The sequence below is a fragment of the Bacillus rossius genome, chromosome 3 (genome assembly GCF_032445375.1).
Source record: "Bacillus rossius redtenbacheri isolate Brsri chromosome 3, Brsri_v3, whole genome shotgun sequence".
Taxonomy (NCBI): Eukaryota; Metazoa; Arthropoda; class Insecta; order Phasmatodea; family Bacillidae; genus Bacillus; species Bacillus rossius.
Window position 1 is genome coordinate 120,063,913 of NC_086332.1, and position 6,436 is coordinate 120,070,348.

Genomic DNA, 6,436 nt, shown 5'->3' on the forward strand with positions numbered 1-6,436 from the left:
GAATCGATCTATTCAATCATTATTTTAACAAATGATTTTTTTTAATGACATGGAATTTTTTCCGAATTTATAGCTAAAACATTACAGATTTTCAAGGTGGTGACCAAGATGGGCGACAAGAATCGAACACAACGGTAATAAATAATACTTCACTATAGCAGGTAAAAATTAAACTAATATGATTGCAGTGCACTCTAGCAAAATAAAACAATATGTCAGATCCAATATTGCGGACTCTATCAGATGAAAACAAGATGGCCACTATGAAATACTGGCCAATGTAATATATTCCTTGGAATTAGTGGTGGGAGGTCAGTCTGCCGGTGGCTTCCATGGAGGAAGGATCCGTCGGGTTCTAATTAAAAATAACCTTTTTATACATTTTATTACAAAATTTAATACGATATTTTAAATATTTTAAATTTCCCCCCAGCTTTTTATGATGAAAAATATAGTTTTTCGAGATGGGGGATGATGTCATCCAAGATGGCGATAAGTTCAAGGTCAAAGTCAAAGCTCCCCTACAGAGGCTTATTTGAGGCTTAAAGATGGGGAATTTAAGTCTAAATGAGGAATTTTCTTTTCTTTTTATATACAAATATTTTGAATTTTGAGTATTACAATTCTTAATGGGTCCCCCCCCCCCCCCCCCCCGAAAATGGAGTAATTGAATTTTTGGATTTTTGGGAGAATTTTCCCCTAAAAACTGTTAATTTTTACTAATATTGAAGAAAGGTCAATGTTAAAGGTCGAGGTCATCCAAGATGGCCACGGTGACATCATAATCCAAGATGGCGGACACCGGCACCCAGGGGCGGATCCAGTGACCCAGATAATCTTATTCTCTTGAGAATTGTATCTAATACGTCTAGTCCACAACAGGCGATAAGCTCGTTTTGCACAGGTTTGCTGATATATGTAGCATTAAAATGACCAGTTTTAATGGGATTTTCAAGTAGTTTATCTCCAGCATCCACCCGAAAACAAAGCATTACCCGAAAATTTCCTTCATTATGAGATGGAGCATCGGTATTAAGTGGACCATCATCCCGATGACCACGGAAAGGAATATTTTGCCTTCCAAGTAGTATAACTGTTTTCACGATCGGTAGTAGTATTTTCCGATTTTTCTCAGCCTCTTCCATTTGTTGTTCGTTGACAAGACTTACTACCTCGGAGCAAGAATTATGATATGTCTTAAGGAAGTTCTTCCCCATGGCAACTGCAGTCATATGGTATTGATGGCTTGCATGTTGTTCCAAGTAACCTTTAGCTCCAATCAAATCTTTAAAATTTGTAAGAGGTTCTGTAACTTAAGTTTTGAGGGGAACATTTCTGCAGTACCCACCTTCATTCCTAGTTGTAAACCATGGACAATATTTACAAAACAGGCCTTTTTTAACATCTGATAGAACCAGCCATTCCTTGTAGGTTTGCATATGACTCCGCCTCACAAAATTCCGCACAGGCTTTCCAGAGACAACACGGGTGGAATGTGGAAAGACATAAGATTCTGGTGGTTGCCACGGATTTTCTAGCAGAACAGACTTAGTGTAGTCATCAATATTTCCTCCAACAAAGTGGCCAATGTCACTGGAAACACTTCCAACAGAAGACGAAGACCTAAGTAATGCTGAATGTAATATTCCATTGTTAACCTCATCTGGATAAGGCTTTTGGATATGATATTGGTCAGAAGAGCTTGAAGATGATGCAACTTTCTCATTATTATTAATAATCGATGTAAAATCATTTTCCAAAACCATATCATTGTGTGTTTTACCACAATTCCAATCAGTGGGCTGCTCAACTGATTCTGAGGCATCCTCAGAATTCACTTCCACACGTGACTTCTTCTGAGGTGGTCCAAAGAAAGAAGATAGCAAGCTTTGTTTTCCTCTTTGTTCAACAGCCTGTTTGGAAAAAATAATCATAAACTAGTACAAAAGAATGTTGCAAATGAACATTTTGAGTTTCAGTGAAACCAACACAAGAAAGTGTTTGGCAATTTGTTGCACTTTTGCCATGCCTATTTTGAGCTAGCCCCTTCACGACAAATTAGCTTGGACACGAGTGTAATGTGTAATTTTAAACAGGTGTTAAGTATTTGCAATATATTATTGTACCAACACCTAGTGGATATTACTTCAGCAGCTGACAATAATATCTTTAGTTTGGTGGAACACTCGAGTATACAACATACCCACAAATTTACTGTGGCCGGCAGTTATCTTGGCGTGTCTCAGGGCGGGGGTGCGGGGACAGCGGTACCGGAGAAAGAAGAGGGGGGAAGCAGGCGACACGAAGCCGAGAGCCGTGTAGTGGCTGTTAGGAAAATATCGCCCTTCAGTGTATACCCGAAAATGGAAGGCGAAGGTGGCAGCTCGCAGAGGCGCGGTAAAGTGATACATAGCGGAGAGCGGGAAATAATAAAAACCGTGATGTAGTTTATTGATGAAGAAGCGAAAAATAAATGTCTGCTCGAGCCTTTACAGAGACAGACGGCAAGAGCAGCGAAGTACACGGGTGTGAGTGAACGGTCCATAGTCAGGATTCGTAAAGTCAGCAAAGAACAACCACATGACCCACAGACTACGCCAGGAAAAAAACAGATATTTTAAGTATTTAATAAACAATGGAAATATATCTTTACTACGTTACTGTTACGTAGTGTATAGTGGAGTAAAATATTTGGGCAGTTAGGGTGTGTGTGAGTTGGACGGCTATTAACAAGTACTTAAGGGTCTTGATAGCCTATTGTGGAGAAATGATGAGTATGAAGCGTTGACGAAATGACAGAACGGGGAAAACGGGAGTACCTAGAGAAAGTAATAAGAATAGTAATATTAGTAATTAATTTTAACTTAATTTTGTTTTTCGTCACCTGATACAATTAATTATCATGGAAAGAGAACTTCAAACTTACATTAAACAAATCATATAATATATATGATGTTTTGAAGGTTATAATATGCATTCTAAAGTGGAAGTACAATGCAAATTGTATTTACATTTATAATAAATAATCGATTATAGGTGCATTAAAATATAAAGCCACACATACACAAGCATTTTTTAAATGCCATTAACGTTGGTAGTCAGGTGTTTCCTAAACGACTGACAAGAAGTTAAAGCAGCAAATATAACATAACAAGCTCCATGTTTACTTAAATGTACATCCAGCGCTAAATGGAACGTTTTAGGTACGGAAACCGGAGAACGATAAGGGACTGGCTCATGCGTCATCAACTGTGAGATAGCTTTCGCGCGGAGAGCTACAATTGCGTAATGTTTTGGTCGTTTCCTTTTTCTTGTAAGACTTTTGTTTTAATTAACTTTGAGAACACAATGAATTGAGAAGCATAGTTTTAAATTTATTTTAAATACTAAGTGACCTAGTTTTCCAAAATAAATCGTGTCTGGTTTTCGCTAGTTACTGAGATAACATTTCAATTAATTTTGGTTAGCATAATGATTAGCAGACACCGTAAGTATATTTAATGGGACAAAGTAAAACGTTACAGGTTTAGATAATAGTTTGTTACTTTTTCTGACAGATGAGTACAAATATTCCAGCAGAACCACTGCAATTTACACAATGTTACACTTACGTAATACAAGTACAATTCATAGGATTTCTCACTTTTGGTTTGGTAACCCAGCGCTCTTAGCCAAAAGGCCTTACCGCCCTGGGGCCCCCACGGACGTGGATACAGACTTACGTAGTGTAGGAAGTCACGCACCGAATGTTTTCTGTTCTGCTAGTACAACCTGGCCGCTGACCTAGACAATAGGGTATCGCTTTCTCTTCGCCCTCCCCTCCCCGCCAGACAGGACTAGGGAGCTCAGACGCCAAGATATCTGCCGGGCATAGTATGTAGGCCCCTAATTTAATGAACTTGCGCGAGACACAGCATTAAACATGTTTGAGTTAACTGTATAAATCCGCACATATCATATACATAATTTTGTGACAGTATTAGACTGTGGTAATTTGTGAAGAGTAAGAAAACAGTTATTAAATGTCGCTTACTGCGAGCAATATATGTGTCTTTGATGTTAGCATATGAAACGATGCAGTGTTTTGATATTTGTAATACTTTGGATATAGTTGTTTTAAGGTCTTTATATAAACTATTATATTTCTAATTCTTTTTAATATTTATAAAATACATGGTCACCTTTGGCTAAATTGCAATTTAATATTCGCCAAATGAGACTTTTTAAACAGTTTGTAACTGTGGTTGGTGTATTAAACATACTGGTAAAAATATTATTAACTTCAGATGTTATTTTTTTGTTTTAATTAATTCAATTCCATTCATAACAGTTAGGTTTGCTTCTGCTTATCATTTTTGCTTTTTTATAATTTTCGAAAGTTAGAGTATTTGAATAAATAATTTTTCATAAATGTTAGAAAGTTTACTGTTTGGCACTGAGGCCAGAGAGCCAGAGTTGTTCGCTGATGAAGTCATGAAGTGAGGCACTGGTCACGGTGTAACAAACTATACTTAGTTCCAAGTCTGCCGCTAGATGCTACCACAGTTTGCTCTATGAGTTGCAATAGCATATCGTCCATGCAGTATCACGTAACTCCACCACACTTGAAGCAGGTTCATGGGATCTTATTCAAAGCTAGTTTGCGCAAAATTAATATAAATAGAACTGAAAATATTTACTGCGGGTTTTATTTTTGAGCTGAATACAACTTTAGTAAAATCTTTACGACAATGTATTTCTCTCTACATACGTAACACATGCGTTATTTTTCCTTACTATAATATTAGTATTTCACAATTTAAAAAAATCATAATAATACAAAGAACATTTATATATCTTAAATATTTCAGGTTAAATTAATTTTAAGTTTAAAAAAGAGTCAAAATCATGTTAAAAAAAATGTGTGTTAGATATTGATACACACATTCTGGCAGGATTATTGTCATTTTAAAACTAATTTTATGGTCCGATCAGATGTACAAAAAAGTTCTAATTTATTTAAAAATGCTTCCTTGACTTGTACTGTATAAAATAATGAGATTCTTGCACTTGGTATCTCGCAAAAACTTGTGTTGACTTCACTGAAAGGCTTCTGTGTAGCTACAGTAGGCTAGTCTAAGAGACTCTCACCATGCTCGAGTAATGCTTGCCACCATACACCTCACAAAAACATGATTTACTGAACACTCACTATTACATTTTCTATCACGGTCTTTCTGCTAGTTTTATTTTAAAGCGCGCGCGAAACAATCTTAGACACTACAGTTATCATGGATAGTCTAGTTGCCACATCCGAATGGAGAAATTCTTCAAAAAAAAAAAAGGCACAAATTTCCCATTCAAGATACATGCTATCATTATACAGTTGTTACCAAGCAATGTTTCCAATTTCAATGTAATAAATTCCTCGACAAAAGCATAAAATTGTAATATTTTATACAAAAAATATTTTCAGATTCTTTGACAAATGAATGTACGGTGTTAAAAAAACAGCATTCCATTTTTTTTGCCACTGGCTTTTTGGGGGGGGAGGGGGGATTTCCCCTCATTTCCCCCCCTTTGAATACGCCCCTGCCGGCACCTCATTCCAACTCCAGTTACAGTTCCGCCATATACATCAATTCCTAAAGAATAATTAACAAAACCATCTTTGAAATTACGTCCCATGTTGGCTAAACAAGATGTTTTAAAAAGGTTACTTTTCAATGTCCTTTTTCTCTGGGATCCATAACCACCGCACCCCCTTCCCCTTTCCTTAAAAACTCTAAAACATAAAGATTTTTTGAAATTTTTGAAATTTAGGAACATTACGCCCCTCCCCCCTCCGAGGGGGAGAAAGTCAAACCCCGGACACATTTCCCACCATAACCTGACCTCGGAAACACTCTAAATCTAAAAGAATATATTTTTGAAATTTTTTAAATTTACGGGCATGTATTTCCCCCCCCCTCCCACCCCTTCGCCCACAGAGGCACATTATCTACCATAACCTTTTGGATCGGAAAAACTCCATATAAAAAAACTTTTAACTGACCATAAAAATTTTTAACTACTTAAGAATGCCATTAGCAACGTTCAACTGTGCCAAAGTTTGAAGACTGACGAAGTAGAATATACTAACATGTGTCAATGTATACCTGTTGAGGTACGAGTTTCAGTCGCAATCAGGTATTAAATGTATGAATTACATAACACAATAAAGTGACTAAACAAATGTGTAACATTTAATCGAAAATAGTTCTTAACAAAAATATATTATCATGCGCTAACTATATTAATCATAATTTATGATTATTATAGCTCTATAATAACCAATTAATAGTAAATTGATATTGTGATGAACTGGGAGCCAAGGTCGCGATGCGTGCAAGGAACCTGAGCGAGCCTTCCAGCTGTAGTCTGGCCTCGGGGGCCCCGCACGACCACTGACGTCACA